This window comes from Oenanthe melanoleuca, chromosome 1A, assembly GCF_029582105.1.
Source record: "Oenanthe melanoleuca isolate GR-GAL-2019-014 chromosome 1A, OMel1.0, whole genome shotgun sequence".
NCBI classification, from domain to species: domain Eukaryota; kingdom Metazoa; phylum Chordata; class Aves; order Passeriformes; family Muscicapidae; genus Oenanthe; species Oenanthe melanoleuca.
Genome location: NC_079334.1, coordinates 955,998 through 979,208, shown reverse-complemented (window position 1 = coordinate 979,208; position 23,211 = coordinate 955,998). Strand labels below are relative to the sequence as shown.

The following is a 23,211-nucleotide window of genomic DNA, read 5'->3' as shown; positions in this document are numbered from 1 at the left end:
ATTGTTTTCTCAGGGGTCTCCAGCCCTCTGCTGTGAGACAGTTGGGCTGTACTAAAATGGCATTGCCATGCTGGGTACAGATGCCAGTGTTTGTGGAGCTGTGAGGTGCACTGTCCCACCCATGTTGTGTTTGTTTCTACAGGGGTATCAGAGCACTTATTAAAGGGAAATGGGGCACACTGAGTAATTCAAGATAGACACACAGTAGCATTGTCACAGGAACTTCACCCTGTGCCTTGGATTTTGCCTATTTATGTATCCTTAACGCAGCAGGACTAAATCAAATTGATAAATGCATATCTTTGTAGCCTGCAGTGCTCAAGGCTTCCCTCTCCTATTCCTGCTCCTCCTGCACCCCTCTCCCTGCTTCCTAACCAGTGAAATTAAGTTCTGGTGGGTTGGAAAAATAAGTGTTAGAAACCAGTGCTTGTTATGAGGTCTATAAAGTGCTTATATTGCAGAGGAGGAGAATAAGTTTGATTGGCACAATTTCAGCAGAAGAAGCCAAAATCCTCCCTTTTCTGCTTTAAGAAAAGGGTCCTATATGATCTAGAGAGAAATCATTCAGTCTTTCCTTGAGTTTGCTTTGTAAAGTAAAGTTTACTTTAAAAAAAAGGATGCTGTATTTGCACAAGTTCCAAAAAAGAAATGCAAGAACTGTAAACTCTTTCAGTTTGTGAGAAGGCTCTATGGTTCATATTGGTTGGTAAAAAAAAAAAAAAAAAAAAAAAACCAAACCAAAAAAAAACAAACCTGGATATAGAGACCATAAGAAAAGAAGAGATTTCTTTGGACTTGTAGGTCTCTTGTTGATTCAGTTTGTATTTCAAAAGGAGAAACTCAGGAGCAGATAAAAAGAGCTGGTTAGAGAAGTGACCTGACAGGAAAAACTCTGAGACTTGAATATATGTCAGAGTTCCACACTTCTCTTCATCAGAGACACAAAAGACAATCAGAAACCAGAACAGTAACCAGGGAAAGCTCTAGAGGAGTTCCAAATCCAGCACAAAAATAAACTCCAAGAGGAAAACCCTTTGGAGGCTGGAAGAAGCCCTGAGCATCACAGGAAGCTGCAGCTGGAGCTGTGAACAGCAGGACTTGATAGAAGCCAGGCTGATTCAGGCTTTTTTTTTTTTTTTTTTTTTTTTTTTTTTTTTTTTTTTTTTTTTTTTCCCTGAGGCACCACTGCTGTGAGTGTCTGTGGGGCAGCAACACAAACTGAGAGTGAAATGGAAATAATTCTTCACAGAGGCAGGGCAGGTGCTGCAGAAAACACCCACCTGTATTAGAGTCACAGGGACTTTTCTCCTTTCCTCCTCACACAAATATTCATGTATTATTCATACCCAAATCTATTGAGGCCACCAGTGCATCACAAATTGTTCTTATTGTTTTTATTTAAGAAACCTGAGTAATCCCACATTCCTAAAACAGCTTTCCTCCTTCTCACATTCCTGAAATTCTCCTGGCTTTTGAAAGATAAGGCTTGAAATTTTTTTTTGTAATTTTAATATTCTTCACTTTATCAAATACATTTGTGTGATCCACATGAAGACAACATCATCATTTAGGTTTTTCTGCCTTTTGTAGATCTTTTGTATCTCTTTGAAGATAAAATGGAAATAATGGTTCTTTAGGGTAATTAGATCAAAGCAAGGCAGCCATAGTCTAGATTAAGACACTTTTCAGGAAATCACATTAAGAATAGGTTAAGGCCCTCTTTTTGTGTCCCTTGTAAAATATTGTTAAAGCCCTACTCCTTATCCTTAGCTTTCTTGTGCTCAATTAATTTTCTCCTCACAGAAATAAACATTTTAATCAGCATGTACAATAACACCAATCACTGATGGTAATTACTCTAAGTAAAATAGCTTTTTTTACTGTGGCAGATATAAAATGACAATTCTAATTATGTAACAGCTCTAATGCCTTAATGATTTTAGCCCATTTTCCATGTTTGTACATGAAAGCTGGCTCCATATTTTACTGTTACCAAAGTTGCACAGAGATGTTATTGGGCTTTTAATGTTTATTGTCATCTTAGCAAAGTGGCTTTTATTTTTTGTTTATGTTCTCAAAGCTTGGCAGAGCAATGGCAATCCACAGACTAATGGCTAGTCTGGGTTTGTGCCAAAGGAGCAGGAACAGCCACAAGCACAGAAAAAGCATCAGGAGAGGAAATGCCAAATGAATCCCTGATGTAACTCCTTGGCCTCAGTGCTGGAAATGCATCCTGCACAGTGTGAGCCGTGGTTTTCCAGGGAGATTGCACATCTCAGATATTCCAGCACACAGGTCCAGCCCTGCCTGTTTGTGAGAGAATCCCAAACCTTGTTTCAGCTGTGCCTTGTGCCCTGAGCCTGGAGCAGCTCAGGTGCCCAGAGTCCCCCTGAGAAACCCCAGTTACAAAACCCCCAGTGATAAATAAGTCTTGCTAAAGAAAAAAGAGTTGCATGTTTTAATGGTAACACATTTGTGTTGTTGTTTTTTTCCTGAATATACCATTTTGATACTTGCAGCTTTTTTTTTTTTTTTTTTAATTTAGCCTATTAGTACACTTACTTATTCCCACAAAATAGGGGATTTTTTTTCTTTTTTGGGACAGAGTTCGTGAGCTTATTGCCATTTGTTGAGTTCTTTAGGGAACAGCAGTGTGCCTTTGCTGCTGTGCACAGGTTTAAATTCATGATGTTCCCCCCATGGAAAGAGGAAGAGGAGGGTTCAACCTCCACACAAGGAGGTGTTGGAAAAAATGGAAAAGTGTTCTTTTAGAATGATGATGCACTGAAGAAGAGAGTTGCTAGAGGCTGAGCCACTCACCCCTGCTCTCTGTCATTAAGAATAATTTGGTTTAGTCAAACAGAGGGACACAGTGACTCACTGATTTAAAATGATGGCAGCAGAAAGTACTTAGGATATTTTTTCTGCATTCAGGAATGTATTTCTCCATGATTTCTCTAGTCAGACATGGGCTGCCATCCCTGAGAATTGAATAGCTCTGTGTGGTTCTCTGATCACTGCCTGTGCACATGGTGCTTCCCTGGCCAGGTGAATTCTGTTAGACCTCCAGCAATCTCTTCTTTTTTCTTCTTCTGTCTTCCTAGTCTGCTTTTGATAAACTTTGTCATGTAATGATTATCATACCTGGACAGGGGCACCAGTGCCTGCAGGAGCTGGAGAAATGTAATATATTCCCTGTTTCTGTTTGCTGTCCCTGTTTCCAATTGCTGCAGCAGCTTTATGCATTATCTCTCAAAAGTTTCCTCCAGTTGTAGCCTAGTCTTAATCCATCAAAATCCTGGCCACATTCATGTCTGGGTTTGCAGTCATCCCTCTTTGATTTGGTTTTTTCTGCAGCCTTGCTGCTATTATTGACAGAATTTTTATGATCTCCTCATCAGCCATTGGAGGTCATGGTACCCTGAGTGCCTTGAGCTGCACATTCTTGTGGGTTGATGAGTGTTTCAGCTGATCCCTGTGTAAGGGAATGATAATTGTTCTGAATTCAGATCCTTTGCAGTGTGAGAAGGATTTTCTTTGGAGATACCTGCCAATACCATCTGGTTCAAATGCCATTGTGAACTCAGGTTTCTGTAGTTGTTCCAATAATCCATCAGGTCTATACCTGCACCTCTTGGGGAATGAGATCACAATTATTCTTTGTAAATCTGTACATAACCCAGTGACCCACTGAAAATGTTCACTGCATATTTTTTCCCAAGGTCAGTGTCTCACTATTGTCCCTTGTTTTAACAATTTTTATATATTTTTAAGCTTAATTCATCTTTTTCAGGTTAAACTGGTTTACCTGCAAAGCATTTACTCAGATATGGGCAATATGGCCATTGAATGCAAGTAAGTTCCATTAGGCCCCAGAAAAAGAAATATTTTTGTGTTTTACCTGCCCCTTTGCTGGAAGTGATGTTCTTGATTTCTTATATTTCAAGATTTCTGTTCATCTTTTACTGTGTAAATATACTAAGATGTTCAATGCAGGGAGTTTACAGTTCTGAATTCTGGTTGATAATTGTAGTCCTGGCAGCAAGTTGTTGAGTGGAAAATATTGGATACACACAGGGAGATGGCAGAAATGGTAAATAGCCCTTTGTTTTTATGGTCTGCATTCTGTGTCTGACCAAATTGTTGTATTATTGTGTATTCTGCTCTAGAAACAAAAAGAAACCCAACACTCTCTGGAGGTGAGAAGTTTCTGGTGGCACCAGAAATCAGTTAATACAATTTGAATTTGTATAAAACCACGAGGATACACAGCTCCTGTTCCAGTGCTTGGAGTGAAGATGATAATGATGGTTGAGAGGTGAGTTGGTGAACTTGCACCTGGTTCTTCTGCTTTGTGATTGAAACAATGTCCCAACAGAGACATAAAATAATTTATTAACCTGCTGAGGGTGTTACTAGAAGAGCCTGCACAGTGGGGAAAGTCTGACAGTGTCCAATCTGCTTTCCACAGCTGGAAGAACAGCAATAGCTCCAGAATGTGTACATGGAACATCCCCAAAAACAGGCTTGGGAATTGTTTCTTTCTCTCCTCTTGGAGAATAACTTCCTTGGGCTGATAATCAGTAGACATACAATCAATTCCTCCAAAAATTTAAAGGATATATAACAATATTGAGCTGATAAATCTTCTCTGTATGTCATCACAGGAAACATGAATGGTTTAAGACTCAGGTAGAACTGAGTGCCAAAGACAGTGAAATAGTGGCAATCCTTCCTCTGGTTTTAGTGAGCTGTGGGGAAGGCCCAAAAAGTGTAAAATGTTGTTCTGTGTTACACCAAACAAAAGGAAACAGAACTTGGGCACCACTGTTCCAATATTATTTTTGTTTTGTGCCTACAGCAGATTGTTTTGAGCAGCACCAGCACAGTTCCAGGCTCTACCCAAGGTAAGTGCATGTTTAGTGTGTGCTTGCAGGTGGCACCACCACACCCTGATAATATGTGATGAAATTGGACCAGCACTAGGAGGAAGACACATTTTTAGGGTGACTTTTCTGTCACGTTGAATACTGCACCTTCTTTCCTTGAGCATTTTACCCTCAACCATCTGCAATAAACTCTCAGCTGTGCTACAACCCACAGGTCTGTCTGGAATAGTTTACTTCTTAATGCTTCATAGTTCTGGAGTCAAAACCTCAGACATTTTTTAGTGATGTTCATAATTACATAGATTTTTTAAACTGTTATTTATTTATTTATTTTCTTAAAGTCTCTCTTTATCTCAGTGTGCAGCTCAGGTCTCCAGCACTGCAGGTCTGTCATGTACCCTCAGTGATCTCTCACACTGTGCTCCCAAAAATGAGCTGTATTTGCTGTAGGTTTGATAGAAACTTTTCCTTTTAGTGCCAATTGCTTTTGCAAATGTGTTTTTATCACTGCCTATGGCCCTTGCTTTTTTATTCTCTTTACTGTTTTTTTTTTAATTAGAGGAATGTATCACACTTGCTGTTCAGGTTAGTTGTCCTCTCTTCTAACGTTGGGCAAAGACTGGCACTTAATGCCCATTAAGTTCCTCAGCAATTCCTCTGTGTGTTGGCCCTAAAAAGGAAATGTTGGACCTAAAAGGAAATGTTTCTTTTGCCAGCACTTCCAGTTTTCTGACCTCTTTTGTGGGAGCACAGGTGACTGACCATCTTTGATCTGGCTGAGTGCTAAGCTTTGCTGTCCTGCTGATGGATAAGCTTGTGTGGTTTCTGGGAAGCAGGTTTGGGAATGTTTTATCTTTGCTGGTGTGACAAAGATGAGAGCTAGTTAGTCAATAATTTCATGGCTGTGCTCCAGGTCTCACTGTTACCTTCTAAAACCACTCAGTATCTGTTGTGTAGCTGTTCTTTTCCTTGAATTTTGAACCATCACTGAATCAAATTTTAGCCCATCATCTTTCAGTGCTCTAGAAGAAAAGCTCTTTTTAGCTACTTGAAACACATGAGGTTGAAAAACCCAAACATTTCCATTACCTTCAGATGCAGTTGGTGCTGCATCCATGCATCAACACTTATTTGCTGTGTTAATCTGGGATGATTTTGAGGTCTTGGGAGGGCACCCAGAATGAAAGAATAGTTGTGCACTTTGTTCATCACTATTTCTGTTCTTCTGGAACCATAGTCCATGGATTTAGGCTGGGTTTTTCCTTAGTTAATTATAGAACAACTTTGTTTACCAATTCAGGGAATGTAGGACAAATGAGAAATGTTTTGGTTTCAGACAGAATTAAACATTTCTAGCTTGTGTCCCTGCCCATGGCTGATCTTTAAGCTCCCTTCCAACCCAAACCATTCTGTGGCTCTGTGTCCAGAGCCACAGACACAAAATAAGGCTGCTGGACTGGAGTGGCTCAGCCCACAGCCTCACACCACTCAAGTACACCCAAAGCACTATTGACTGCCAGATTTTAAATGAAGTGGTTTCTGCTTTCTCCCACCTTGCTGTAAAATATCTGTGGCCTAACTGCCATGAGGAAGCATTGCTGCTGCTCTGAAAGAAAAAATCAGAGCTAAGCTGAAAAGCAGAGTTGCATTTCCTTATAATGATTTCTTCATTGGCAAGAAATTTGCCAGAAAATATTCCTGGAAGTCTTGGATAAGTCTTTATTCAGAGATCACAACACAAGGAATGAGGAGGGGGAAGAGCACTGTGGCTTCTCTGACAATTTGATTTTGTGTTAAGCTGAGCTACTAATTCTTGAGAAAGCAGCAAGTGTTTGGGGGAGCTTTATTGTTAGAGGCTTGCAGAGTTTAACACAGAAAAAAACAAAGCAGAAAATGAATTATGATAGGATTTTTCTTTTATCACTTTATTAAACTTCTCTGGGGTGCATCAGCAATCCACTCCACAACATCTCCCACCCCCTCAAATCCATGTATTCCACACTGACTAGTGTAACATGTGAAGAATGATACTACAAAGAGACTCAGAAATATGCAAAGATCCCTCTGCCTTCCCTGAATATGTTAAAATAGTCAACAAAAACATGGTAATTTCAACTCCAGTTCATTTGATCTAATATTAAATTAGCTCCTCTTGGGATACCCTCTTTTTAATCAGTCAGAAGACTTTTGTATGCTCACATTTTTCTGTGGGGTTCATTAAGAGTTAAGGAATTGAACAGAACTGCTTCAAGTAGAGATGAGAGACTTCTCCTCCACATTTCCCTGATCATTTTGACCTTGTGATATTTGGGAGGGTTTCATCAAAAGGAAAAACTTTACTGTTTAGAACCAAGTGTCAGCTCCAAAACATGGGGATAAAAGCTCCATTATTTCTCAAAAATCCACCAAGTCAGACATAAGAGATCCAAAATCAGTTCAGGGGTTTGGTTTGGAAAAATTAGATGTAAAGGCTTTGGGAAAAGGCAAAGATGAGGTGAAGTTTTGTTCTGAGAACAAGTCCATATGAGTGAGGTGGTGGGAGGATCAAAGGAACAGCAGAGCATATGGAATTGGGAGAGTTTTTGTATGTTTTATTCTTTTTTTTTCTTTACTTAACAGCTCTATTTAACAATTTCTCTGTGAAAGATAAGGTAAATATCCTTGGACTTGCATATAATCGTGATAGAAGCAAAGAGACTCTGAAAAAGGATTTTTTACCATTTATTACCTTTAAGGCAGTGGAGGCTGCTGGCCATGCTGCTATGGGCTTGTAGTTTGGGTTTTTTTTTTTGGTGTGAGAACTAGAAAAGAGAAAATATATTATGGGCCTTTTTATGTAAAAAACCCAAACTACCCAAAGTGAAAAACAACCCTGCACACACTCTGGAGTTTAAAAAAAAAAAAAAAAAAAAAAAAAAAAGCCCCTTGAGTCCATTAACTTCATTGGATGCAATTCTAGAAGAAATAGCTTTGGATTAGCTGGCAATTGAAAATCCCTCAGGAATGGGTTAGCTCGTGTACATGCTACCCAAGAGAAAACAAAATTGTCACATATTTTGCTTAAGGTGTGGGAGGAAAAAAATCAAATCAAATAGCATTTTACAAGTGCATGTAATAACTGGAATTTAAAACAAGATATGTATTATTCAAGTAATTCTAAGCATGGCGTAGTAAATTTTTCATGAAGGTTAAGAAAAAAATGACAGAAATATCATTTAAACTGAGTGGTTTTGATGCTGAACTTGAAAGTGGGAGATTTAATAGAACTTTTTTTTAATATGACGAGTCTCAGATAACATCGTATTTGGCAAAGTGCTTTATTGGTTTTTGGATTAGAGTTTTTTTGTAAATTTTTCTTTTCAAACTAATAAAATTGATGTAGCTGTCAGTTTGGATTTGATCCCTATTTTGTTTTGCCTCAGCAGTGTAATCTCAATCAGTCCAACTTATTTTTATGCTGCATTTACAAGGTGTAAAGATGACAAATCACTCATGTCTCAGTGCTGGTGTTTTATAAAAAGTTTGAAGGAATATCAGGGCTGGGGACAACAGAGGAGGATGAGGATGAGAACAAGAGCTGTGTGACAGCACAGCCTGGGCAGATTCTCCTTTCTTTTACCCACTCAAGAGTGTTTAATAATAGAGATTAATAATATAGTTAAATAGCAGTGTTAATGCTCAATAGTGCATTAAATGGGCTTTGCCCTGGCCAGCACCAGCCCTGTTTGTGCTGAGCAAAGGCAGCAGAATCCATGGGAAATGGGCAATGGGATAATTCCTATGGAGCTGCCAGGATCCTGCTCCTGACCCCACCTCACTCCCAAATTGTGTCATCTGTGGCACAGTCTGAACCTGCCTTTGATGTGCTTTCCTTCCCAAATCCCAAATCCCCTCAACTCCACTGCAGGAATAAGCAGGTCTGAGAGCAGGAATGTGATGTATCAATCCTTCACTTGGAGTATTGTTTTGGTTTTCTGGGGATTTCAAACACAGGAGGGGAAGGACTGATTCTCACCCTGTTTTCATGCAGCACATGGCACAGTGAGGTCTGAATCTCAGGTGAGGCATCAAGGTCCCACTGCAGAATGCTGTAATAATAAGAATTAAACTCTGACAGCTTGAGAAATGTGAGTTTTCTGTCCTAGGAATTTATATGCTTGTTTTTTCTTTTTTTATATTTTAAATTAGAGTTTACCTGAGCTTTTTGACTCAATAACATTTTATCTCTGGAATGCAAGATGATGCTGAGAAGACAGAAGTCCCCTGAGCATCATTTGTTGATCAGGTGAAATGTTTCAGGGGGAGAAGTTGCAGAGAAGCATTTTTCAATTACAGTTTCTTAGTCCCTGACTTGTGATGACTCACAAGGCAGCAGGAATGTTAGCAGTGAATTTATCCTCATGTGGCATTTGAGATGATTAGAGAAATTAGGAGGTGGGATTAATGTGAAATATCAGGCACAGGAACATCCTGTAAAGTTGGAGGATCAAATACCAACCTTTGGAAAGGAATTGCAGGCTCTGAATCAGAATTACAGTGGTGTAAAAGAGAAGGCTGAAAGGGCCAGGCATTAATCTGCAGCATAGAAAGAACTCTCTGGGCTTCAGAGGAAAATGGAAGTGATGGAAAATTAAACTAAAATGAAGAACTTGGAGTTGCTTGGCATGAGGAAGAACTGGGTATAAGTGGAATAGGGACATGATCTGGGCTTGAAGGAACACAGAGGTGTTTTCCTCAGGCTTATTCAGTTTTTACAGCTAATGTAAGTACATTTCCCACTGGTGCAGTCTTTCATGGAACTCTTATTTTTTTCAGAAGGCCATGGAGAGGTGCTGGTGGACAAGAAAATCACTACTATTGCATGAGGAATCTACTGCATGAAAAAAATATATATTGTCCTCATCTGGGAAAGCAAAATCTGCATCTCAAGAGTAAAACAGTTTCTCACCAATGCAGAAGAGTTCTTGGGTTTGATTTTTCCATTCTCTACTTTGACTTTCAAGTTGTGCCTCATGCATGCCTGTGAGTATCAAAAGAGAAATCACAAAGCTCTTTCCTTGCTTGTTTTCTGGGAGGAAAGTGGTTGGAGTAAACAGATGGAGGAATTGAAGCTCAGAGAGGGTGACCAGGGTCAGAGTGGATCCAGCTCTGAGCCCTTGAGGCTCTGTCTGGGTGCCAGCCTTGGTGCCAATGCTGAGGTGGATTTTAGGATTTCCCCCTTTTGTGGGATTTGCCTTTCTCTGAAGGGCAGTAAATGTGCTGAATATATCACTTGGTTTCAGGGAGCCCTGAGTGAGATGAGTCAGAAATCCTCTCCATGTGGGTGGAAATGACATCTCAGAAGGGAGATGGCAAAGATGGAAGGATAGAAATAACTATCATGTCTCAAAAAATAGATTCTCCTCACCCTGGAATGAGCTCCTTTTATCAATATTTAGGAAGTTCAGATTTATGGGGATATATAATTTGGGCATATTGTCCATACCAAACATCCTCAGTGGACTGAAAACCCTTCAGCTCTTGGCCTGCCAGCGTGGCTCTTTTTTCATAAATGCTGAAGTTCTGCTAAGTAAGAAATATTTTAAAGTATTTTTATACCATCTTATCATTATTTAGCATGTAAAGGAATTTACTTCAAAGGACCTTATCGGCATCTTCCTAAAATACACTTTATTTTCTTCTGAGGGCAAGGCCAATTTGTGCTCTCATGAGCTCTGAAAACCCTGAAATCCTTTTCCAGCTTTAATGAAAGTAACAAAGAAACAGAAACCCCTGATTTTTTTATATAATATATAAATATTATATATTTATAAATATATATTTTATATATATTATTAATTAATTATTAATTTATTTATTTATTTATTTATTATTAATTAATATATTAATTATTATTAATATATATTTTATTTATATTATATAAATATATATATATATATATATAACCCCTGCTCTTTCTATATAATGAATTAGACACAACTAATTAGGTAAGGCACCACAACTGTGAAGATTCAAATTTTCTTGTTGACTGTGGGAGAGTCTTCATGCCACGACCATCACTGAGTTTATCTGCTGCTTTTAATAGTGTCAGCATTAAAAAAAAAAAAAAAATTATTTATTTATTTATATTTTTTATAATTTTAATTTTATAATAAGAGGTGTATATTGATTTCCTCTCTAGAAGCTGGAGATGTGTGGGCATCCTGAGGACTGTAACAGATTTTCAAGACTTGCCTGAAGCATACACAGAGCTGAACTGACACAGAGGTACAGTCACTTTTCATTTGGAAATTCCACTTCTGAAAACTGAGTCTGAAGGTGTGTTTTGAGTCAGACCCACAGGACAGATTTTTCATTTATCATGGCTGTTCCCCTGGTAATACAGACATTTTCTTCACAGGAGATTTAATAAGGGACAATTGTCAGAGGGAATGTTTTGTGCTTTAGTGGAAACACTTGTAATTGTCCATCAGCCTGCATTCCTCTCACAACTGTGAATTTCTGGGTTATTTCTGCATGTGCAAAGGACTCTCTAGTTCCCACACTAAATGTGTGGGTGTCCTTGTAAAATAGGTAAAAGCAGGCTGGGTCTCCTGAAAACAGTTCTGTTTTTTTCACAGTAAACACTTGATTTCATGCTTATATTTCAAAGACAGAATATTATTTTTAAGTTGCAAACTTTTTGTTTGCCCACTTGATCAATTTAATTTTGTTCTTCCCCACTGCAAATTTTCCTTAGGGGTGTTTGCATCTTCCTTTGCACTTTGCAAATGCACAGTTTGCACTTCATTTTCCAATCAAGTGTTTGATGCACTTTTAATTAACTTGTTGCTTATTTTCCTTTCTGCTATTCAACTTGAATTTTAATGTATTTAGCATTAGTAATGGTCCCTGCCTTAAGGAATTTGCAGTAAATAAACAGGGATATGTACAGGATCTGACAGAGAATGTCTTATTTACAGTGATAAACTCTCCTCTTGCACTCTGTTGTAGAATGGGGCTGGAGTGAAAGGCAGTAAATAGGATTTTAAAAACTTGTCTCAGATCTAACCTGTGTGCATTTTCAGTGTGTGTGTGAGCACACTGCTGACACCAGGGAGACTTTTATCCAGAAAAGAATTGCACTCCCATGGCACAGCACACTCTTGCTGTGTGGTTTGCATGCTCACCCAGGCCTTGGGAGCTGGGAAATCTGAAATGTGCATGTGCAGCAGAAACCTGCCCACAGTCAGGTGAGCCTGGTGCTCAGCTGGATGTCCATTGCTTTTCTGATAAACAGAGAGCACTTTACAGTCAGTTTGGCTGACACAGCATGTACTGAGGAGCTGTCTTTTTAATTGTGTGGTGAAATCCTGGAGCATAAAGATGGCAGTCATTGAAGTCCTGTGAACAGTCCTTTTTACTTGAATTTAAACTCTGTAATCCCTGCTGTGATTGGTTTTCATGCTTAGCAGTTCCCCTTGCCCCTTGTTTTGATGGTTCACTGGAATGTTTTAACTGGAAAACTGCAATATTTCTGGAGCTTTCAGTGTGGTAAGTGCTCAGCTCAGGGGCCAGGTGGGGCCAGCTGGGCAGGTCCAGCAGCACAAGGAGAAGTGAGTGGATGCTGCATTTCATTTGTGGGAAGAACTGCTCCCTGCATCATCCCTGCCAGGCAATTTGAAAAGCTCTGGTTGTACAGTTGGGCTCTCTTCTTGGTTTTACTTTTTGTCCAGCTGTCAGAATATTTCACAGATCATGCTTGTGATTTTTCACTTGCCTGAGTTTTCTCCTGTTTTATCCTCAGTTCAGGTCAGGACTGCAATCCTTCTCTGGTTTCCTTTTTGGGAAATGCTTGATTCATGTGAAAATGCTCAAAAGTCTTTTTTTACATGCTTTTGTTTCCTTGTTTGCTCTTTCTAAAGTCCCCTAGAATAATATAGTGTATTGCTGATTCACACTGTGCCTCAATGGAATCATCACCTGGGGTGGTTTTTTTTCTTGGGTTGGATTTTGTGGATTTTAGTTTGTTACATTTTTGTTTGGTTTTTGACTAGGAAAGTCAGCATAGAACCAAGGAACCTTTGTGGTGGGAATAAATAGTCTAGCAAGTTTTACATTCTGACAGAAGTTTTTGGGTTTGAAAGATTAAGAATTTAGTCAGAGAACAGAGATAAGTTGAAAAATGTGTAGTTTTCTCCATCCAGGAACGTTCACCATGAGAATGGTGCAAGTTCAGCTGTGCCCATAACCAAGGTGATTCTTCCTGTCCTTCCAGAATTCTGCCCAGTGAAAGAGAGGCTTTATTCTATTTATAAAGCTGCTTTCACGTGGGAAGACATCACTTTTACCTGCACTAGTGCATAACAGATGTCCCTGAGCAGGGAGCATGACCCAGGCTGTGCAGAGTCCCAGCTGAGCCACCCCAGTCAGGAATTATTCAAGGAGGAAACAAAGTCTGAATTGGTTCCACTGCTGCCCCTTAACTCCACCTGTTGTGAATGAATCCAGTGTGAAGGTTGGAGCTACATTAGTGCAGTGCATCAGGTGACAGAGCACTGCTGAGCACAACATCCCAAACCCATGGCCTGAGAACATGTCCTGGGTTTAGCAGGATGGCTGCTGACCAGGAGCTCTAATAAATGACATTTAACCTGTTCAGTGTCACTCACAGCCCACACACCATGAGTGTTGGAAGTGCTTCATTGGTACTCCAGGTCTGGTTTGCTTCCCTTTCTCTAGAGCAAAGAATGGACCAGGAAGAGTTCTTGTTTTCTGCTCTGCAGAACTGCTCACTGAACTTCCTTCAGAATATTGAATTGCACCGACCTTTTTGGGCTTCTTTTTTTCTCCTTGATGCACTTTCCTTCCATTAGAACAGTTCTGCAGTTTTGTGGATGTGCTGTGATCCTCAGTTCAGTGACTGCTGGATGGAAACAGGCACTCCTTGCAGTTGTCCTTTTAAACCAGGGTGCAGAACAGCAAACAGGAGAGGTGCAAAGGGAGAAACAGGCAGAGACAGCTAAGGAGGTCAAGGGAGGTTGGCAAAAATATTGGAGAAAAGCAGAGAGGAGAGAAACCCTGCTAGGCCAGAGGAAGGCTGGGAGCACTGAGGGGCAGCTCATGTTCTCACTGTGTGCTCAGTGGGGCTGGGATGTGGGGTGGCTTCTTTCCCTCAGTTCCCTGGAATTTAGTCCACTAAGTGTGGTCAGCTCCTGCTTGCAATTAGATGTATTCCCAGAGGTGGAGTGTGTCCTTCTGTTCTCTTTCAGCTCCTTTGCTTCCCTTATTCCTGTCACTATGCCATTTTCATAATTTGTCTGATTGTTCTCCACAACTTTGTTTTTAATTTCTGTGGTGGCTTTCTGCTGTTTTAATATTTTTTGCCTCCATTGCACTTCTGCTTTAGATAATGCCTTCCTTCCTCTGCTTATTTCTTTTTCCATACTCTGTTGCCCTCTTTGATGATTTTCTCCTTTGCTCCCATCCTCATTTGCTGTTCTTTGCTTCAGATTTCTGATCCATTGCCACACAGCTTTGCCTGGTTTATTTGTTGCCCTTTTTCTGTCTTAATTTCCCTTCTTCCCTACATCTGGCAGTACTAAGACAGCCTATATCTTAATATGCTGATCATGCCACTGAGATCAAGGTAAAATATTCAGAAAAATGAAATTGTATGTGAGTTGAAGTTAAACACAAAATTCTTCAACATTTCTCCTCATTCTCTTCTCTGAGGATAAGACAGAGGATCAGAAACTTCTTGTATGTTAGAAGAGTTTTCAGGAAAAGTCAGCAACATCATTTGAATTTTACTGCCAAACTCAGCCTTACAAAAGAAGTGTTTAAATTTTGTGTAGCATGTTTCTGCATGTTTTCTGTGAAACCCTGTCCTGTCTGAAGACAGTGGCAGCCCCATTAAACCCCTCTGCAGACAGAATTCCACCCTCAGTGCCTGCCACCTGTTTTACTTTCTCAGTTTTTAATACCCTGAACAATGGAATTCACTGAAGCAGCAGCCCCTTCAGGCCAGGCTCCAGGGAATTCTGTCTGCAGTTCAGCCCTCAGAGATGCAGAGGGATCAGGAGCTTCTGCCTTTGGCAAGTAAAGGAACAAGGGGTCCTGAAACTTCAGTTCTTTGCAAAGTTTCTTGAGTTCATGGAGCTTATCAGTTCAGATTTGAGGGAAAGAGCAGTGTGACAAGAACACAGAAATGCTTGACTAAAAAAATAGAGTGCAAGATAATTTTTGGGGTTATTTTCTGGTGCCTCTATAGACTTATCAGCACCAGGGTGGCTCAAGCTTCTCTTTGTTATCTGAAAGGGGCTCCATGCCTATTCCATGTTTCCTCCTTTGGTATATTTGTCCAAACAGATGCATATCCAGTGCTCAGCTGCAGCCTCCTGCCTGGAAAAGCCAAAGTGGTGCTCTGAGCAATGAAACCAAAGGTTTATGCTTAATCCTGCACATTTTAGCATTTTAGTTACCCAGTCTCTGAAAAGATTGGGCAAGTTGGGCCCTCAGAATTTCTGAATCCTTGCTTGTCATAAATTCAGGTCTCATGGCTCTTTGATAATTTTATTTCTTAAATCTTTCCTTTGGGTTACAAAAGCAGTAACCTGATGGCTCTTAGGAAAATTGGGAACTCAGGAGGGATGGGTTTGGTTCACAGCTGTTTCTACTCAGTTGATGGGCTGCTGTGAGCACTTCTTTTGGGAGGAGCTTGAGGGGGCAGACATCAGCATGTGGCTCCAGGGACCACAAAATTCTCTTATGGCTATCCTGAATGCTGTAAGGTAGTTAGCAAATTCCAAACTTTCACTATTTTCTTAGCCTTATTAATATGTCTAATCTGTCCATCAAATCTTGTGGAATCATTATTTTGTATTTAATAGGTGCCAAGAGATTTGTTTCTGAATGTTTTGGGGGTTTTTTTGTGCGATGAAAAATTGCACACCAGTTATAGCAGAGCTAGCCTCACCCAGAGAAATGGGATCTGAGTTTGGAATTTTAGAAATGCAGAAGTTGACTGCTTATGTAACAGCACAACACAGCTAGTGCAGGTTTCCTGATCCAGAATTCCCTCTGCTTTCTCCTTTCCAGTTTACTCAACACTGAGCTGGAACCAAAGTCACAGAGGTTGCATTCTAAGAGCTGTGCAGAGAATTTGGGCAGAGAACTGTGCTTGCACACCCACCTGGATCATTCCAGTAACAGGTAAGATGCTTGTTTCTTGGATTTCAGCACCAAAGAGTTACATCTTTGATTATAGCTTGTAGATTTGTGACCCTTTTGAGCTCCTGAAGATCTATGTGTGTTGCCTGGTGCCTTGATTACAAGTGCCAGTCACATTTGAAGCAGAAAGAAATGTATTATCCAAAAAGTGAGTCTGGGTGCTGCACCTGCCTGGCCCCACTGCATGTGCTCACACTCAGAAAGCTCTGCAAGATCTTTTGAGTTAGAGAGGCACTGGGGGGTTTGTTTGCAAGTGAAACTACATGGAGGGGAAAACAAAGCTGGTATGGGGGGGACAGAAAGAGGAGCCCTTCTGTGCCTCTGTTTGAACTCTGAGGGTGCCACTCCTGTCCTAAGGCTTCAAAGGGATAACAGAAAGAAGGATTTTCATGTGCACAGTACCTGTGCTAGTCCCAGATTAAACTTAAGGGACAGGTGAGAAGAGAGGGAGGGAGCTGAATGCTGCCTTATACACTGGAGAAATTGTTCCTTGATGTGCAATGCTGAGCTCTGTCATGCTGCCAGGGTGACTGGGCCCCAGGCTGAGGCTGCCTGAGTGCTGGTTGCAGGAGTTAAAGCTGCCAGGGCAGTGCTATAAAAGGACAATGTCAAGATTAGTCTACCCAAAATCTCACCTTTTTTTATTCTTCTATCCCTTACATCTCTTTGCAAAGTTTATGTCATTCACTTTTAAGCTTTTACAAATCTTTTAATCTAAAGCACAATGCTTCAATTGCTATTGAGGGCAGTGATTGAGAGGAGAGGCTGTGAGTGTTCAGTGTGGCAATGCAGGTTTGTGAATGAGGAAAGAGCCTGAAACAAAACTCTGGGATGGGGACTGTCTGAATTAGGTGATAATTAGAGAATGAGAATTCAGGCTGAAATGTAGAAGGAATCAGTGAAAGTAAGCAAAGCTAGTTTTTATTCATTGAAAATACCAATGCAGAACCAACTAAGTTCACAAGAAGTTAATTCAAAACCTCTGTTGATTTTCATTCTAATAGTTTTTATTCTGGCTGTTTTTTCTTCTGCCACTGCTTTCTCAGTAATAGTAGATAGTTGTACATAATTCCTGCCATAACTGAAATACACCCTTCCTTCTTTTCCTTGTTTGACAGCCTAATTAAAATCACAGTGTAAGTATATTTTTTTCTATATTATATAATATCCCACAACCCTTATAACTCTCACAAATCATTTCTATTCTAATTGGAAAACAGATGAACTATCTGTGAAAGTCATAAAAGAAAAAGGAATAAGAGAAAGTAGTAACATCAAAGGTAAGAATTTTTTTTCTTTACATAACTGTGATGCTTCCCAGAAAACACAGGAGGGAATAATCCCACACAACCCACTCTCACTGAAAGAAGTCAAAGTCTCTTGGAGGAGTGCAGCTCATCCCTGCTTTCAGCTCCAGGAATCTCTGGCACTGAGATGAAATGATCTTGCAATCTGCTCTGTGGTAGCAGGAGGGCAGCCAGGTCTGACAGATCCTGCACTTCCAGCTTGACTTTGCCAAGCTTCCAGGAGTTTATTCCTGCTTCAAAAAGTCTTCCTATGAACTGCAAGGCTCATTTCTGATTTCCTTCTCAGCTCTGAAAAAACCATGCAGCTTTTCTCAGAAACCCTGGTGAGTCCTAATCTGTTTGCTGGCTCCAAATTGTTATCCCTGCCTCACTTTATGGTGTGCTGGCTTTTCTAAATCCTGGGGGAATAGATGCCTTGGCTCTGCCCTGTGGAACAGGGAATGGAGCACAGGTCTCACAGGAGCAAGAGCAGGAAGGGTCCACAAGGTAATCAGCTCCTCCATCCCTCCCCAAATATCACAAATCATCCTGGCTCTTGGGAAATATCACTTGTACAAAGCCTTTGAGTGGTTATGCCAAATTCTAGTACTTGCTAACAAAGATAATGACAGGGGGAAAAACCAACAAATCCACAGCACCTTTTTGCATAACAAACTTGTACAATTATAACTTGTAAATTCTCTTCTTTGTATCTGAGGTTCCTCATACTTCCTAAAGCAGAGTAACAAACCAGGCAGCAGTAAAGAAGGTGTCTGGGTTAAAAGACACTGAGCCTCCTCCAGCAAAGCTATTTAGTGTTCATCTCTATTACATCCAGCTGTAGCTAATTGTATAGTAATGGTAATAGTGCCCTCCACAGGAATTCTGAAGGAATTATAATACTCAGAGCTAATACAAAAGATGCACTCTAAAAATGAGTGCAACAGGAAAATGGAATGTTACTAAAATGATAAAATACTTGAATCTCAGGGGAAAAAAAAAAAAATCTCAGTATCAAAGCTCTTTCTATTTTGCATGCACATTTCCATCTAAGAAAAGCTTGTGCTGGTTACAATAGGCTTTTTCATAGCCTGATAGCAAACATGAAGTTTGCCTAACTCCATTTGAATCAGGGATATAAAAGCAGATCAAGCAAGTGAAGAATGAGAGAGCTATTCCTAGACTGCAGCAGACACCAACAAGGAATTATGAGCAGACTCCAGCCTCAGCCTGGCATGGCTGGATTTCTCCTTGGACCTGCCTCAGTTAAGTGGGTTTGGAGCTTTTGATGGCTGTGAGTTGGTGTTCTTCTCACTGGGGCAATTGGAAATAAGTTCAGTATCATTAGAAAATTTTAGAAAAATCCAGCTAAAAGTCTCACCTCTGTCTCCTCTAAGTTATCCCAGTTTTTCCCAGCTAGGAGCTGCACTGAAGTGAGGCAGGGAAATCAGGGAACAGCTGTAAAGTTAAAGGCAGAAAGAGAAGATGTACCAGCAATGGGGAAAGGTTTCAGAAAACATTTCTGTGGTTTAATTAACAATAATTTCTGTTTTCCCAGTGAGAAGAACACAAACTCACAGCCATTCAGGCCTGGCAGTCCCCTGCAGTGAGAGCTCAGCACACATCCACAGAGACAAGTCCAGCACCTGAAAGAAAAAGAAAGAACCAGAAGAAAAAGGTAATTTATTTTGTTTCAAAGGTATTTCCAGTTCTTAAAGCCCTACCAGCATTTGCTCTTGATTTAGGTTGGGTGAATGATGAGCCCTGGGCACAGCTCATGCCATTCATTCAGGTGAAACCCTGGGGCAGTTTAGAGAGGACACAGAAGTGTTTGTGTAGGAAAATGCCAGGGGATGCCAAGGGCAGGGAGGTGGCATTTCTGAGGGGAATGCTGAGGGAACTGAAGGGAGCCCAGCAGAGTTTCCCTGGGAAAGCCAAGACCCCTGGGCAGCACAGCCAGGGCTCTGCAGGGCACAGGGAGGGCTCAGCCCTGGGACTCTGTGCCCCTGCCCTGGCTCAGCCCTGGGCACTCACTCTCTGTGCCCCTGCCCTGGCTCAGCCCTGGGCACTCACTCTCTGTGCCCCTGCCCTGGCTCAGCCCTGGGCACTCACTCTCTGTGCCCCTGCCCTGGCACAGCCCTGGGCACTCACTCTCTGTGCCCCTGCCCTGGCACAGCCCTGGGCACTCATTCTCTGTGCCCCTGCCCTGGCACAGCCCTGGGCACTCACTCTCTGTGCCCCTGCCCTGGCACAGCCCTGGGCACTCTCTGTGCCCCTGCCCTGGCACAGCAGCCAGGCAGGGAGCAGAGGCTCCCTGGGGATGAGGCACAGAGAGGGAGCAGGGAGCAGCCTCGGGCTGCAGAGGGGCAGCAGAAAGGCAAAGGGACCTGCCTGGGCACTGTGGGCAGCAGAATGGACACCTGGGTGGCAGTGCAGGTGAGGAGTGGGTCTGAGCCCATCTGCAGGGACAGAAGGAGGGGATGTTTTGGAGGGAAAAGCTGAGGTGGTGAGTTCACTCACCTGGCATGAGTTGTGTTTGCACAAGGTGGGACCAGAGGTGAAGGTCAATCCAAAGCCAACCCTGCTTGACTTCTGAATTCCAGGATAAGTTTTACAAGCTGCCAAATGAGGAATTAAAAATAGTTAAAAATGAAACCAAGAGCATTAATGAGGTTCCTGGGAATCCACTACATTGTTGTCATAGAATTCATAACAGAGTTTTGAGCTTCTGATGACAACAATGCAATTCTTCATTTGGATTAGTCAGTGTGTGGGATTTGTCTGGATTTTAAAGCCCTCATGGTGGCCCTGACACTGCTCAGGAGCTGGTGGGAAAAGCAGAGTCAGAGCTCCTGGCAGGCACAGGGTGTTTTCTCCAGAGTGGATTGTGGAGGAATTGTCTGGGACTTGGATTGTCCCTCTGGGTGATCACAGCCCAGTTGCTGTGATTGGTGTCATTCCATATATTTGACTCCCAAAACTCCCCAGCCCAGGGGCTTGAGCTGACAGGGCAGCACAAAGATTGTTCTCTGTGCAGGGCCCAGACTCGGGGCTCGCTCTCAGCTTTGCTAGTTCCCGTGAATTATCCCACAGCCCCCAATTCCCTGCTCAGTTCCTGCTGCCATACCCTCACAGTGCCTCACGGAGGGTGGATATTCCCGTGCAGAGCTGCCCCTTGAACGCCAGCTGTGCCAGGAACGGGCAGAGCGTCCAAGGAAGCTCAGCAGCATCGGGACAGGGACAGGCATCTGCTCCAAACAACTGGCTATCTAAAGCCCTCATCCCCCAGCCCCACCCATGTCCCTGGGGGCAGCTGACAGAGCTGCCTGGAGTCCAGCTGATTTAGCCCCCCTGAGCCGGGGCTCCAGGTGATATTTTCAAGCAGGAGAAGGCAGGGCCGGGGGCGCTCCCGTCCCGTGCCAAGGCAGCTCCCCGTGCCCACGGGAGGACATCTCTCCCTGCAGCAGCTCAGATCCTTTCAGAGCCTCTGCAAGTTCTTTTCCCTCAGCAAAGGGTGCACATCCCTGCCTCCAGCACACCTCCAGTGGGACCCACCTGGGAAAGCTTTCCATCCCTTCTGCACTTCCAGCTGGCTCCCTGGAAACTCCCACCATTGTCCAAACAAAACTTCATCCCACCTGAACCTGTGATTTTAAGGCATCTCTGCAGGCTGTTGGTTGGATTTAGTATCTGTGAGGGAAGATTGCCTTGGCTTTAGTGCTGCTGTTGGGTGATGGCCTCAGGCTGGAAGGGAAGGGAATTGGGGTGGACAGGACACACCTGGCAGCTGCCTGGGAGCTCTGGGAGGCTGGAACCAGGAATTGCTGTCTGAGCCCCTCTGCACGCAGCCTGTGCTGCCATCACCAGGCAGTGCCAGCTGCTCCTTGGGGTGCCTTTGGGCTGTCAGTGGCTGTGTCCAGGCTGAAGCATCTCCAGGAGCCTGTTCAGAGCAGCCCCTGAGCCGTGTCCGTGCCAGCGGCCACCGGGCACCCAGCGCCCATCCCGGGCCGTGTGCCTGGCACAGGCAGGACACTGCAGGCACAGGCAGGACACTGCAGGCACAGGCCTCCCTGAGAGCCCAGGGACAGGAGGGGCTGGTACCTTCCAGGGGCTCCTGGCCTCCTCCTGCCCCATTCCCTGCAGCTGGGACACACAGGAACACCCAGGAGCATTGCTGGCAGCGAGCAGGAGCCACCGAGGCCTCTGTGCAGCTCTGAGCCTCAAAAGCAGCCCCAGCTTCAGCAGCTGCTTCGTTTTGGCAACACTCACCTGCAGGAAATGCCCCCTGCCACTCTCCAGAAGAGCTCTGGTCATGCAGCAAGGGAAGCCTCAGAACCTGTCCTGCTTACTTCTCTCTGCAAAGAAATGTTGCAAGAGCAAATCTACAGCTGGTGGGTAAATCCCGGAAAGGGCAGGAAAATCAAGGTTATGGGAAAAGTTTGGTGCTGTCATGTCAGCTGCCAGCCAGTTCTACCCTACAGCCATGGCAGGGGCTGGTGTGTAAAGCAGCTTTAGCAGAAGAGAAGGAGCTGCAGTTCCCTTGCTGGAGCCAAGGATTCGCAGCCTTAGGAGATTCATACCTGTGACCCAGAGATTGTCTCAGTCAGTCGGAGCAGAGTCCAGGTACTGGCCGGGATGTGAGTTCAATTCTGCCACATGCTGCGTGCCTGAGAGTCAGATTTCAGGATTTCTCTCGACCCCACTATATCCTGTGATCTGGAAATAAAGAAGAATATTCTCAGCTTTCAATAAAAGCTTCTGCCGGTGCAGAGCTTTTTTGCGTTGCAGAGCAAGGGGGAGGGGGAGCATCTCAGCCGGCTCCAGCCCCGCTCGTTCCGCAGCGCTCCGGGCAGGAGCCCCGGGCTGGGCGGGCACGGGGAACGGGAGCGGCGGGACTTGGGGCTCCCGGGGCCGGCACGGCGCTGCCCGCGCCCCGGCCGGCTCCAGCCTCGACCCACCACCCGCACGGGGAGATCCCGGCCCGCTCTCCCGGGCGCGGTGACCGGCACAGCCCCGGCTCCCCGCGGCCGCGGCGGGACCGGGCCCGGAGTCCCGCGGCCGCCGGGCCGGAGCGGGAGCGGCAGCGCCGGGCTCGGCCGCAGGCCCGTCCGGGGCGGCGGCTGCTGCCCGCGGCCATCCCGGCCCCGAGATCCGCACCCGCCAGCCCAGGGAGAGGCGGCGCCGCCCGGAACCCCCAGCGGCACCGCCAGAACCCAACCCCACCCCTGGTCCTACCTGAGCGCCTCGGGATTCGGGCAGCACCGGGGCCGGTCCCTGGGTCGCGCTCGGCACAGCGCTCGGACGAGGATCCCGCCGCATCCCAGCACGAGCGTTCCCGAATGGAGCGGGCCGGGAGCGGCTCGGCCGCTTTTAAAGGGCGCGGGCGGGGGCGGGGCCGGGGGCGGGGCCTGCACAGGTGCGCGGGGCGGGGCCTGCACAGGTGCGCGGGGCCCCAGAGCGCATGCGCGGGGCGGGGCTGAGGGGGATTTAAACGGCGGCGCGAGCCCGGCGGAGCCATTTGCTCCTCGGAGTTCGTGGTGCGCGGGTCGGGCTCTGTCTCTTCCGTCTTCTATATTTCTGTTCTTCTTTATTTCTTTTTCTTTACACCTCTTCTTTCTTCCCTCCCTTCCTCCCCTCCCCCACCCCCCACACCCTCCCCCCCCCCAAACCCCCCCCCCTCCCTCTCCCCCCTAGCCCTCCCCTCCCTCCCCCCCAAACCCTCCCCGCGGCCCGGCTCCCCCGCACCCCCCCATACCTATACACACCCTACCCTATGCTACCCTACCCTGCCCTACCCTGTTCCTTTTTCCTTCCGCTGTTCCTTC

The 23,211-nt window shown here is 44.0% G+C and overlaps 3 long non-coding RNA genes across 3 annotated transcripts in view; 1 reads left to right on the top strand and 2 right to left on the bottom strand.

The window, feature by feature from the left end:
- LOC130248592 (uncharacterized) overlaps positions 1–16,709 on the top strand; it is a 138,013-nt gene extending 121,304 nt beyond the window's left edge. The window contains exons 14-18 of the long non-coding RNA XR_008839657.1: positions 4,170–4,318; positions 9,705–9,911; positions 11,071–11,156; positions 15,969–16,082; positions 16,626–16,709. This is a non-coding gene — a long non-coding RNA (uncharacterized LOC130248592). The remainder of the gene's footprint in view (positions 1–4,169; positions 4,319–9,704; positions 9,912–11,070; positions 11,157–15,968; positions 16,083–16,625) is intronic.
- Positions 16,710–17,722: 1,013 nt separating this feature from the next.
- Positions 17,723–19,900, bottom strand: LOC130248591 (uncharacterized). The gene is made up of 2 exons (XR_008839656.1): positions 19,612–19,900; positions 17,723–19,401 (listed from the first exon to the last, which is right to left on the bottom strand). It is a non-coding gene; the product is annotated as an uncharacterized LOC130248591 (long non-coding RNA).
- Positions 19,901–21,429: 1,529 nt separating this feature from the next.
- Positions 21,430–22,980, bottom strand: LOC130248593 (uncharacterized). The gene is made up of 4 exons (XR_008839658.1): positions 22,622–22,980; positions 21,967–22,102; positions 21,656–21,741; positions 21,430–21,529 (listed from the first exon to the last, which is right to left on the bottom strand). It is a non-coding gene; the product is annotated as an uncharacterized LOC130248593 (long non-coding RNA).
- Positions 22,981–23,211: the final 231 nt, after the last annotated feature.